General features: G+C 37.8%; 1 pseudogene; it reads right to left on the minus strand.

Annotated features, from left to right (window-relative positions):
- Positions 1-12,330: 12,330 nt before the first annotated feature.
- On the minus strand, positions 12,331-12,513 carry LOC147827019 (small nucleolar RNA U3; annotated as a pseudogene).
- Positions 12,514-13,933: the final 1,420 nt, after the last annotated feature.

Below are 13,933 nucleotides of genomic sequence, written 5' to 3' on the forward strand. Positions count from 1 at the left end.
CAAGCCAAGGGTCGGCCTGGAAAAGAGCTGCACAATCTAATACTCAACCACCTGGACTCCCTGAACTGGCAACAAAAGAGGATCTGGAAAAAATGAAAACAGAGATAATTTCTCAGATAATAGCAGAGGTTGTGCCCATAGTGAAAAACATGATTAATAATCTAGAGCAGACACAGATTAAAAAAAATAGAGGAGCTAAGGAACATGATGGAATCCCGACATAGGAAACAAATGGAATGCATAAAATAGATGCAAACAGATTTCCAGGAGATTAAAAACGCCATTGAAAGCTGACGTAGCAAAATGAGCCAGTTTGAAGACAGAATTTCAGATATAAAGATAAGATTGCAATGAGTGACGAGGAAAAGAAAAATTGCTTTAAAATTGTAAGGGACCATGAGAAATCAATCCAGCAGCTGCTAGATGATGCAAAGAAGAATAACATAAGACTGATCAGAGTCAATGAAGAAACAGGAGAGAGTGGAGATGACATAAAAAAAAATCTGTTCACAGAAGTAATGGCAGAAAACTTCCCAAGCAGGGGAAAAGAACTTGACATACAAATAAGGGAGGCATATTGGACTCCAACTAGCTGTGATCAAAAAATATTTTCACATAGGCATATAATAGTTAAGATTCCAGAAACCCAACAGAAGAACAAAATTTTACAAGCAGTTAGAGAAAAGAAACAAATCAGATACAAAGGAAAGCCCTTGACAATCACAGCAGACTTCTCAACACAAACCATCAAGGCAAGAAGAGCTTGGAGTGACATATTTCAACCTCTAAAGGAAAACAGCCTCCAACCCAGATTGAGGTACCCTGCAAAACTATCTTTCAATACTTATGGAGAAATAAGATACTTTCATGACAAAGAGCACCTTAGGTACTTCATGAATACCAAACCAACAGTCCAAAAAATTTTACAAAATATCATAGGAAAAGACAATGAGAATTACAACCCCAGGAATCCCAGCAGAATGAATCCACCAGGCACGACAAGAAATTAAATGCAAACAGGGAGAATCCAACAAAAAGAAAAAGTCATGACAATGATAAGTCAATATGTATCAGTTATAACTATCAATATTAATGGTCTTGATTCACCAATCAAAAGAAATAGACTGGCAGAATGTGTCAAGAAGCAAGATCCCAAGTCGTGTGGAAGACACCGAATCACCCCGCTGCAGACAGGCAGGTCTGCCCACCCCCTACCGAGGTCCCCAGTCACACAGAACACACTGAATCAGCCCACGCCCTGGCAACAATCCACTGGACAACGCCCCCCCACTCCTCTGTACAGCCACCTGCTTCCACACTATAAAAACACAGAGGAAACCAGACCACCAGACCATGGTACTGAGTCCCGCTGCTCCCGGCCCAGAGGTAGGGGCTTCTGAGCTGCCATCCCACTGCTCCTGGTCCAGAGGAAGGGGCTTCCCGGTCACCATCCCTCCCACTGCTCCCGGCCCAGTGGAAAGGGCTTTTGGGCCACCTTCTGTCCCACTACTCCTGGCCCAGAGGAAGGAGCTTCTGGGCTACCATCCCTCCCACCACTCCCGGCCCAGAGGTAGGGGCTTCTGAGCCACCATCCCACTGCTCCTGGTCCAGAGGAAGGGGCTTTCTGGCCACCATCCCTCCTGCTGCTCCCAGCCGGCAGGAAAGGGCATTTGGGCCACCGTCCCTACTGCTGCTCCCGACCCCTGTCCCACCTCTCCCAGCTCAGAGGAGGTAATCCATGCAGGTGCTAACAGCCCCCCACCCCAGTTGAAATGAGAAAACACATAAATAAGTCTCACAACCAGACCTCCAGATCACCTACAGCAACCCCAAAGGGAAATGAGATGGAACACTCTGATACTCAACCACCTGGACCCACTGAACTGCCAACAAAAGGGGATCTGGAAAAAAATGAAATCAGAAATAATTTCTCAGATAACAGGAGAAATTGTGTCCCTAGTGCAAGACATGATTAATAAATCAAGAGAGGAGCTCAGGAACATGATGGAATCCCAACATAAGAAACAAATGGAATCCATAAAACAGATGCAAATAGATTTCCAGGACATGAAAAACTCCATTGAAAGTCTACATAGCAGAATGAGCCGATGTGAGGACAGAATTTCAGATATAGAAGATAAGATTGCAATTAGTGACCAGGAAAAGAAAAATTGCTTCAAAATTATAAAGGAACATGAGAAATCAATCCAGCAGCTGCTAGATGATGCAAAGAAGAATAACATAAGACTGATTGGAGTCAATGAAGAAACAGGAGAGAGTGGAGATGACATAAAAAATCTCTTCACAGAAATAATGGCAGAAAACTTCCCAAGCAGGGGAAAAGAGCTTGACATACAAATAAGTGAGGCATATAGGACTCCAAATAGCCTTGATCAAAAAAAAATCTACACATAGGCATATAATTGTTAAAATTCCAGAAACTCAACAGAAGAACAAAGTTCTCCAAGCAGTCAGAGAAAAGAAACAAATCACATACAAAGGAAAGCCCATCAGAATCACAGCAGACTTCTCAACACAAACCATCAAGGCAAGAAGAGCTTGGAGTGACATATTCCAAGCCCTAAAAGAAAACATCCTCCAACCCAGATTGATGTACCCTGCAAAACTATCTTTCAAAATTGATGGGGAAATAAGATACTTTCATGACAAAGAGCACCTTAGGAACTTTGTGAATACCAAACCAGCACTCCAAAAAATTTTAGATGATATCCTAGGAAAAGACAATGAGGATCACAACCCCAGGAAGCAAAGCAGAATGAACTCATCTGGCATGACAAGAAATTAAATGTAAAGGGGGAGAACCCAACAAAAAGAAAAAGTCATGGCAATGACAAGTCAGTATGTTTCAGTTATAATAATGGTCTCAATTCACCAGTCAAAGGAAATAGACTGGCAGAATGTGTCGAGAAGCAAAATCCAACAATATGCTGCATGCAAGAAACACACTTAATTCAAAAGGGAACTCATAGACTGAAAGTTAAAGGGTGGAAAACAATACTCCACGTGACAGGAACCCCCCAAAAAAGCAGGAGTAGCTATCTTCTTGGCAGATCAAGTAGATTTCAAACCAACACTGATTAAGAGAGACACTAGTGCACCCAACTATATAAAACAAATACTAACGGACATGAAAAGTCATATATGCACTAAAACAATTGTAGTGGGGGACCTCAACACCCCACTGTCACAAACAGATAGATCAACTAGACAAAAATAAGTAATGAAATACTAGAACTCAACCGAACTCTTGAACAAATGAACTTAAAAGATGTTTACAGAGTCTTCCCCCCCACAAAATCAGAATACACATTCTTCTCAGCTGCACATGGGTCATTCTCCAAAATAGACCACATACTCACACATAGAACATGTTTAAGTGCAAAGGAATTGAAGTTATCCCCTGTATATTATCAGACCATAGTGTGATGAAATTGGAGATCTATAGCAAAAGAAACTCAAAAAATTTCATAAACACATGGAAATTGAACAACACACTTCTGAATAACCAATGGGTCACAGAGGAAATTAAAGAAATCAGACAGTTCCTTCAATTAAATGACAATGATAATACAATGTATTGGAATCTATGGGACACAATGAAAGGAGTCTTACGAGGGAAATTCATAGCAGTGAATACCCATATTAGGAAAACAGAACGAGCCCAATTAAATAACCTGATGCTGAGCCTCAAGCTTCTAGATAAAGAAGAGCAGGACAACCCCAAAGCTCATACAAGGGAGGAAATTATAAAGATCAGAGGAGAAATCAATGCAATGGAGACTAAGAACATGATACAAAAAATCAAAGAAGCCAAGAGTTGGTTCTTCGAAAGAATCAACAAAATTGATAAACCCTTAGCCAACCTTGTCGGCAAAAGGAAAGAAAAGGCCCAAATCCATGCAATTAGGAATGAAAAGGGTGAAATGACAACAGACCCAGCAGAAATCCAGAGGATCATCAATACCTAATTCCAGAACCTATATGCCAATAAGATGGACAACACAGAAGAAATGGAGAGATTCCTAGATACATATGAATTACCAAAGTTGAATGAAGAAGACCTAAAAATTCTGAACAACCCAATATCAACCAATGAAATTGAAAATGTAATTAAAAACTTATCAACTAAGGAAATCTCAGGCCCTGATGGCTTCACTGCTGAATTCTATAAGACATTTAGAGAGGAACTGCTGCCACTACTGTTTAAACTCTTCAATGAAATTGAAAGGGAACCAATACTCCCAAATTCATTCCTGGAAGCAAGCATCACCTTGATCCCCAAAGCAGAGAAAGACCCAAGTGAAAAAGAGAACTATAGGCCAATCTCACTAATGAACATAGATGCAAAAATCCTTAATAAGATACTGGCAAACAGAATGCAGAAGATCATCAAGAAGGTCATACACCCTGATCAAGTGGGATTCATCCCAGGGATGCAGGGATGGTTCAATATACGAAAATCAATCAATGTAATACACTCTATCAATAGAGCCAAGGACAAAAACCATATGATTATCTCCATAGATGCAGAAAAAGCATTTGACAAAATCCAAAATGCATTTATGATAAAAAAAAACCCCTACAAAAAATTGGATTAGATGGTCTCTTCCTCAAACTGATAGAAGCCATCTATGAAAAACTAACAGCCAATATCATACTAAATGGTCAAAAACTGAAATCCTTCACACTAAAATCAGGAACAAGACAAGGATGTCCACTATCACCACTCTTGTTCAATATAGTTCTGGAAACATTAGCCATGGCAATTAGACAAGAGAAAGAAATAAAAGGAATAAAGATAGGAAATGAAGAAGTCAAATTGTCATTATTTGCAGATGACATGATACTCTATATAGAAGACCCCAAGAACTCCACCAAAAGTCTTCTAGACTTAATAACCAAATTCAGTCAAGTAGCTGGTTACAAGGTCAACATACAAAAATCAGTAGCTTTCCTCTACACAAAAGACAGACTCACTGAGAGAGAAATAGGGCAAATAATTCCTTTCACAATAGCATCCAAAAAACTGAAATACCTAGGAATCATCCTAACGAAAGAAATCAAAGACCTCTTCTCTGAAAACTATGGCACTCTGAAAAGAGAGATTGAAGATGATATCAGAAAATGGACAGAGATCCCCTGCTCCTGGGTGGGAAGGATTAATATAGTGAAAATGGCCATACTTCCAAAACTGCTATATAGATTTAATGCAATCCCAATTGAGATCCCAGCAGCATACTTCATGGACTTTGAGAAAACAATCCAAAAATTCATTTGGAAAAAGAAGAGACCCAGAATAGTAAGAACAATTCTAGGTAACAGAGACATGGCAGAGGGTATCACAATGGCCAACCTGCAACTCTACTACAAAGCTACTGTGATGAAAACAGCATGGTACTGGCAAAGAAACAGACCTGAGGACCAGTGGAACAGATTAGAAGATGCAGAAACAATGCCAGACACACTCAGCCATCTCATCTTTGATAAAGGAACCAAACACCCTCACTGGAGGAAAGATAGCCTCTTTAATAAATGGTGCTGGAAAAACTGAGCTTCAACTTGCCAAAGATTAAAACTAGACCTATATCTCTCGCCGTGCACTAAACTAAAAACAAAATGGATTAAAGATCTAAATATTAAAATAGAAACTCTGAACCAGTTGGAACAGAGGTTAGGTAGAACCCTTGAAGACATTGGTGCAGGAAAAGATTTTATGAATAAAACCTCAGTTGCCCATGAACTAGCACAAACAATCAACAAGTGGGATCTCTTCTTATTAAAAGACTTCTGCACAGCAAGAGAAACCACCAGCAGTGTGAAGAGACAACCCACAATGTGGGAAAAAATCTTCACCTGCTCTTCCTCAGACAAAGGTCTACTATCTTGAATCTATAAAGAACTTAAAAAGATCAGACCTCCCAAATTTGAAGACCCAATCCGAAAATGAGCATCTGAAATGAAAAGACATTTCTCAGACAAAGAAGTAGAAATAGCAAATAAATATATGAAAAAATGTTCAACATCACTGGTCATTTGAGAGATGCAAATGAAAACAATGCTGAGATTCCACTTCACTCCAGAAAGAATGGCTGCTATCATGAAATCAACCAATAACAAATGCTGGCAGGACTGTGGGGAAAGAGGAACCCTGCTCCACTGCTGGTGGGAGTGTAGACTGGTACAAGCACTGTGGAAATCAGTATGGAGATACCTCAAAGAACTAGGACTGGAAGTCCCATTTGACCCCACTATTCCACTGCTGGGGATCTTCCCCAAAGAATTAAAAGAATCATACCACAGTGATATATGTGTGCCCATGTTCATAGCAGCACAGTTTGTAATAGCTGAGACTTGGAAACAGCCCAAATGCCCATCAACTGGAGACTGGATAAAGAAAATGTGTTTTTTTAATAAAATGGAGTACTACTCTGCCATAAAAAATGAGAAATTAGAGACATTCATAGCTAAGTGGATGCACATTGAGGCCATACTCTTAAGTGAAATAAATAGGACACACATGTATAAATACTGAATAGTTTCTCTGGTGTGAGAAACTGAAAGTGTATATAAGGACTAAAATGTACAATAGGTAATGTGAAATAGGAAGAAAAGGGGCAAAGAGGAAGGAAGTGGGAGGGCTAGGGGAAAGGATAGAAGGGATTGGGATTAGTATGAGAAAATGGAAAAATAGGAACAAAATCTTTCTAAATAGGGATGAACAGAGGGGTTGAAGAGAGGGCTGGGCAAGGGTGAAAAATAAGAACCAAGAGAGACTATGTAAAGGTGCAAAATTCTAATGATGAATGTCATTATATTGTATACCCAAAATGTACCAATGATTAGAATGAATAATCGATAATGTAAAATAGGAAGAAAGGGTCCAAATGAGTACAGGTAGTGGGAGGGGCAGGGGAAAGGAAAGAAGGGAAAAGACAAATGATGAGAAATGGAAAAAATGAAAATAAACTCTTTGTAAATAGGGAAGGGTGGAGGGCATGAAGGGACGGTTAGGATTGGGAAAAAAATAAGAACCAAGATTCATTATGTAAAGGTACAATTCCCAGTGAGAAATGTAATTGTGTTGTATACCTACAATGTACCAATAAAAGAATTTAATTAAAAAAAAGCAAGATCCAACAATATGCTGCATACAAGAAACATACTTAATTTAAAATGAAACTCATAGACTGAAAGTTAAAGGGTGGAAAACAATACTGCATGTGACAGGAACCCAAAAAAAAGCAGGAGTAGCTATCCTCTTTGCAGATCAAGTGGATTTCACACCAAAATCTGAAACACTTCTGGTCCCAAGAATTTCAGATAAGGGACAGTCAACCTATATGTACAAATCTATTGTGAACATGTGTTTTCCTTTCTCTTAAGTAAAAAGAACAGAACTGTTGGTTCTTAACAGTAATACAAGAAATTTCTATATTGTTTTCCAAAATGGTTTTATCCTTTTACATTCACTTTAGCAGTGTTGGAAAGTTCTAACTGGTTCACACCTAAGCTGACATTTGTTCTTTTAAAACCTTTAACTTAATCTCCCTAATGAGTGTATAATACGGTCTTATTATTGTACTGATTAGTATTTTTCTGATTTTGGTGTTGCACACCTTTCCTTGTGCTGTACTGGCTATTTATCATCTTCTTGTGTCTATTTTTTAATTGTGTTGTCTATTCATGAGCTGTAAGTGTTCTTTGTATATTCTGGTTATATGTATTATATGTAACATAGATTATATGTATTATAAATATGTTCTGTTTAAGGACTACTTTTCATTTTCTTAACAATGTCTTTTAAAGCTTGAAATTTTGATAGAATCTCATCTATCAATTTTTTTCTATTATACATCATGTTTTTTGTATCCTAGGAAATTCTTGCCTACCCTAAATTCATGAACATTTTACCTTATAATTTCTTCTTAAAATTTTAATCTTTCATATTTAGGTTCATAGATCCTTTCAAATTATTTTTATGTATGGAAGTAAAGGGTTAAGGTTAATTTTTTACATTTGGATACCAGGTATTTAGTACCATTTGTTGAAAACATTACCTTTTCTTCTGGTCTTGAGTTGAGTTTATGTTCTATAAAATGTTAATGTTAAATAATCTTTCAAAAACCAGTGGACCATATATGTGTGGTTCTATTTTTAGATTCTGTTTTATTCCATTGATCTATATGTCTTTCCTTATGCCAACATTGCCTTGATTACTGTAGCTTTAGAGGAAGTCTTAAAATTAGGTGATAAATGTCTTCCAACACTGTTATTTTTTTCTTTTTACTTTTCTAGGTCCTCTGTACTCCTACATAACTTTTAAATTTCAATATCCAATTCTTCATTTATAGCAAGTATACATAGACCTGAATTTTTATATATACCTTGTGTTTTCTAATCCTGCTAAATTCAAATACAAGTTCTAGGGGCTGCTAGAGATTTCTTAGTATTTTCTCTGTAGATGATCATTTCATCTACATATAAAGATTTTACTTCTTCCTTGCCAATCCTATGTTATTTCTTTCTTTTTGTTGCCAGACTATTTTGGTTTGGGCCTATGTTTCAAATTTTAACAGACAGATGAACAGTAGGCATATATGCCCTTGTTCCCCACCTTAGGGAGAAAGCATTGTATCTTTTCTATTCATATAAGGAGTTTTTGCTGGAAGTATGGAGTACATTTCTGTTCTACTTCTAGTATCCTGATAGCTTTTACCATGAACAGCTGTAGAATTTAGTCCAATACTTTTTCTCCAACTACTGATAGGATCATGTGGCTTTTTTCTTTCCTCTGTTAAAATGATGACTTTTGGGGGTGGATCTTACAATGCTGAACCAACACTGCCATCCCTATAATAAAACCACTTTCTACATCCTGCCAGATCTGACTTCTAAGAGTTTGTTTTGTTAAACAAATTTCTATCTATGTTCATACTTTTTTCTTCTATTATCTTTATCCAGTTTTAGGATTAGCACAGTGTTGATTTCCTAAAATGAGGGGAGAAGTGTTCCTTCTTTTTTCTGCTTTAAATGTTTGATATGATTCATCAATTAAAAGGTATATGAGCCTGTTGTTGTCATATAGGTAGGTTTTCAAGCTAGGAATATACTTTCTTTAATACGTGCTATTCAAATTTTATATTTCTTCCAAGGTTAGTTTCATTAATTTGTCTTCCAGAGTACTTCATAAAAGTTGTCAAGTTTATTTCAAAACAGATTTTCGTAATATGCTTTCTACATCCTTTTTAATTCTGTAAAATCTGTGTTAATGTCCCCTAAATCTTGTTACTATAATTAAAAATGTATAATTGATATTGTGTAATAGGAAGAAAAGATCTAAAGGAGTAGGGGAAGTGGGAGGGGTAGGGGAAGGGAAAGAAGGGAAAATAAAAAATATGAGAAGGAAAAAAATGGAAACAAAGTCTTTGTAAATAGGGAGGGTAGAGGGGGTGAAGGGAGGGACAGGGAAGGGGGAAAAAAATAAGAACCAAGATAACGTCATGTAAAGGTGCAAGATCCCAATGATGAATGTAACTGTATTGTATACCTAAAACGTACCAATAAAGTTAATGGGGAAAAAGTAAATGTGATGATAAGTGGGATAAGTGTATGGCACCTATCATGGTAACAGTTCTGGTCTCACTCCAATGGGGACGTTCTTCTGCCTTAATACTTCAGTCAGAAAAGCTGCTCCCAGATACCTTCAGTGGAGAGCAGAGAGTCATAATGAGTCCTGGGTGGGTGACTAGAGTTTTCCCAGTGGAGGAGGGCAACCAGAAGTCATCTCTGTTTAGGACTTTTCCAGCGAGATATTGGGATGTGGATAAAGATTTCTTGCTTGAATCTATGAAGATAAATATGAAGAAATAACCTGAGATTCTAGAAATTCTTTACACAAGAATATTTATACTCTACGCAGAACCAGGTCTTTTTTTACCCATGAGACTAGCAATTGCTCCAACATTGAGAAACCAAGTCAGACAGAAAATAAAAATCTTTTTGCACTTGTTTCTCAAAGTAAATTTCCTCCCGGCAGCTGTAACTACCTGGATTTTCATATCAAACATCCACACACCCTGTGCCATGCGTATACCATCTAAACTTGCTATGAAACTTGAGATATTTTCCAGAGGGGAGGTCCAGATCTGAGACCTTAGGGTAGATGTTAGGATGCTTCCTTCACTTTTACAGGTTAAAATTATAACGCTATCTCCTTACCCTCTCTTCGTGTGCTATAAGGTATAATCTATACACACAGTTTTTAAATTACCTACCCAGCCACTCATATCTGAAAAAAAGATGGCAACTGCTGCCATTGATACCCTCAGATCTGATACCCTCAGACCACATTTATGGTAATTGTGTTTGTCTTCACTTTTGGGGGGTGAAATCTTTTTTTTTTTTGTATTAAATTCTTTTATTGGTACATTGTAGGTATACAACACAATTACATTTCTCATTGGGAACTGTACCTTTACATAATGCATCTTGGTTCTTATTTTTTCCCATTCCTAGCCCTCCCTTCACGCCCTCCACCCTTCCCTGTTTACAAAGAATTTATTTCCATATTTTCCATTTCTCATCATTTTTCCTTTCCCTTCTTTCCTTTCCCCTGCCCCTCCCACTACCCGTACCCATTTGGACCTTTTCTTCCTAGTTTACATTATCGATTATTCATTCTAATCATTGGTACATTTTAGGTATACAATATAATGACATTCATCATTGGAAATTTGCACCTTTACATAGTCTCTCTTGGTTCTTATTTTTCACCCTTGCCCAGCCCTCCCTTCAACCCCTCCATTCCTCCCTATTTACAAAGATTTTGTTCCTATTTTTCCATTTCCTCATATTAATCCCATTCCCTTCTATCCTTTCCCCTAGACCTCCCACTTCCTTCCCCTTTGCCCCTTTTCTTCCTATTTCACATGACCTATTATACATTTAGTCCTTATTTACACTTTCAGTTTCTCACACCAGAGAAACTATTCTGTATTTACACATGTGTGTCCTATTTATTTCACTTAAGAGTATTGCCTCAATGTGCATCCATTTAGCTATAAATGTCTCTAATTTCTCATTTTTTATGGCTCAGTAGTACTCCATTTTATTAAAAAACCCCACATTTTCTTTATCCAGTCTCCAGTTGATGGGCATTTGGGCTGTTTCCAAGTTTTAGCTATTACAAACTGTGCTGCTATGAACATGGGCACACATATATCACTGTGGTGTGATTCTTTTAATTCTTTGGGGAAGATCCCCAGCAGTGGAATAGTGGGGTCAAATGGGACTTCCAGTCTTAGTTCTTTGAGGTATCTCCATACTGATTTCCACAGTGCTTGCACCAGTCTACACTCCCACCAGCAGTGGAGCAAGGTTCCTCTTTCCCCGCAGTGTGGGGGTGAAATCTTGATTAGGTTCATGATAACTAATCACGTTCTGTATTCTCTGACAGCTTGGTTTATAATAAGTTTTTGGATGGCAGCCTATCTGAAAGTGAGTTCAGTTACATGTGTACTTGATTTCCTTTCTGTTGATTTAGAGACTGTTTCTAACCTTGTTCTCTAGCTTTGCAGCCAAAGTGAATACAGGGATCTTATTGATTTTTGTGTCCTGGAGTTGGGTTTCTCTCAAAGAAAATGAACATACTCAGATCAGTCCCATGGAGCATGGAGCAAGCAGAGAAATGAGCCATACATTCTGGTGTATCCAAGTAGAGGCTGCAGCTAGGCTTTTCTTTTTGGAGTACAGGCCAAATGCTGCAGCTTGGCTTAAACTATCTATACAGGACAGATTTCTGGAGCTTTTACTATGAAACATAATTTCAGTTATGGAGCCTACTCACATAAGTTCTGCTAGAAAAAGGAATTACCACTGGAGATTGCATACAACTCAGTCTACCTGGGGTCCTAATTCTGGCACAAGTAAATTGTAAGCGAAAGAAGGAAGTGAAAGAGGTTTTCTATTCTATTCCCATGTGCTTGTCATTGTTGGTACATGTGTGGCTAGGGAAAGAAAAATATCCTTATTCTGTATTTAACTTTGTAAATGGCATTATTTTTCTGTAAACCAATGAGGTTTTATTCTTTAAGGTTAATGGAAACTGACAATTTTGGAGAGGGATTTGAACTATATTTTTGTTTCAGTTGGGCAAATGACTCCGGAATGACCCCTTAACATTCTTGTTGGAGTATTGGACTTGGTACCTTTAAAGTCCATCAGTGGAGTGGAGTTTAAACTAATGCATATTTTATGCAAAGTAAGTATATTCCTCTTTTTTTTTTTTTTTTTTTTTAAGATGGAGGATACTCAGACTACCTCCTCTTCCTCATCCTCTCTCAAAAGAAAAGAAGAATGATCATCCATGACAATTTCAGTGAAACAACACTAAGAGCTGACTTCACATTCACATTTGTTCCAGGGGGTTTTTGATGTTCCGAGAGACTCATCTAGGAACTAACCATAGAGATGATCCTTGAAAGTATAGTACTCAGAGAGCATCTCTTCTCCAGGTCACAGCCAGCCATTCCAAGCTCTGAGGCTGTGAACATGATTTTTACCCTTTCCTTAATTTACAAAGACATTAAATTCCATAAAACTTTCTAACCTGAGTTTCTCATGTTGAAAAGAGAAGGGCCTGCAGAGGTCGCTCATTTTGAGTATTTATCTTTTAATTATTTTTTCAATGATGTGAAAAGACTGCTGGCCGATTGTTTGTTGTTTTTCAAAGAAACTTCTGTGCAAAGAGTCAAGGTAGAATTTCCTCTCTATATTTTGTTTGGTTCCTTTCTTCCCCCTTCTCTCTGGTCATCTTGCCAAAACTAACGTTTCTCTATAACTTTGGTATGCTTTATCCTCTAGTAGAACTTTTGATCACTAAGATTTAAAGTTTGGAGTAGACATTGGTGGCCTTGAATTTCCAAAGAAAAATTCTTAATCGTCTTAATGCCTTGCTTTTTTGAACATGCCATCACTCAGTAATGTGGCTTCATTTATGTAAGGAGCAATTAATCAAGTCAAAATAGTGTTGAGCAAATAGCTGGTGAATTTGAAACAGTATAGGTGGGATGAAATAAGCTGTGGAGAAGTCATGTGTTCACCGTATATGACTGTCAGAATGCTACATGTAGAAAATTGGCTTAGCAATCAAGATGGGGCCCTGAACCAAGGAGAGAACAACTCTCTCATCCATAATACTAGTAGTATTGATCTAGCAACTCTTAAGGAAGTATTGCAATCTTTTCCTTTTTCCAATCCACTTTTCATTCTTTTTCAGAAGGAAGGGGTCTCATTTCCTGATTATTATGCAAATTATCTTAAGCACAAAACCAGTAAGACCAGTGCTAAAGACTAATCTCCACATGGCCAACATCTGTGATTTGTTCCACCACCTGAACTCATCCTTGCAACCACCTGCACATTCAGACCACTGATCCTGAGGTGAGCTAAGTGTGTGACTAAACAGCAAGTTGGTTCCACGGCTGCAAATCTATAAGGGAAAATTATGCTGTTTGAAAGTCTTTACTGGTGTATTTACTGGAGAGTCTGTATTAAGAATTGCTTAAGAAAAACAAGAACTGTAAGAAAACAGAGCCTGCCTGATAACCTGTAAGAGTTAGGTCACTCTTTTTACAAATGAAAACTAGATTATTTTGATGAAATAACAGGGTCAATAGTTCCTGAAATACTAGGATTCCCTTACTCTGACATGACTGGATGTTTATTGGTCAGGCTTCTGTGTTACCAAAAGGAGAATTCATTCTGGTTATTTTAAGCTGGAAAAGAGTTTATTCAAGAATACCAGGTAGATCACAGAAACTCAAGGAGGATCAGAGAGTAGGCTCTGACCTGTGCAGGAGCAATGCTTAGTCACACCGCAGAAGATACTTGGGTGAAATTTCATTGGCACTAT

Source organism: Heterocephalus glaber, unplaced genomic scaffold (assembly GCF_053883595.1).
Source record: "Heterocephalus glaber isolate CG9 unplaced genomic scaffold, H.glaber_assembly_v1.0 deba00001457, whole genome shotgun sequence".
Taxonomy (NCBI): Eukaryota; Metazoa; Chordata; class Mammalia; order Rodentia; family Bathyergidae; genus Heterocephalus; species Heterocephalus glaber.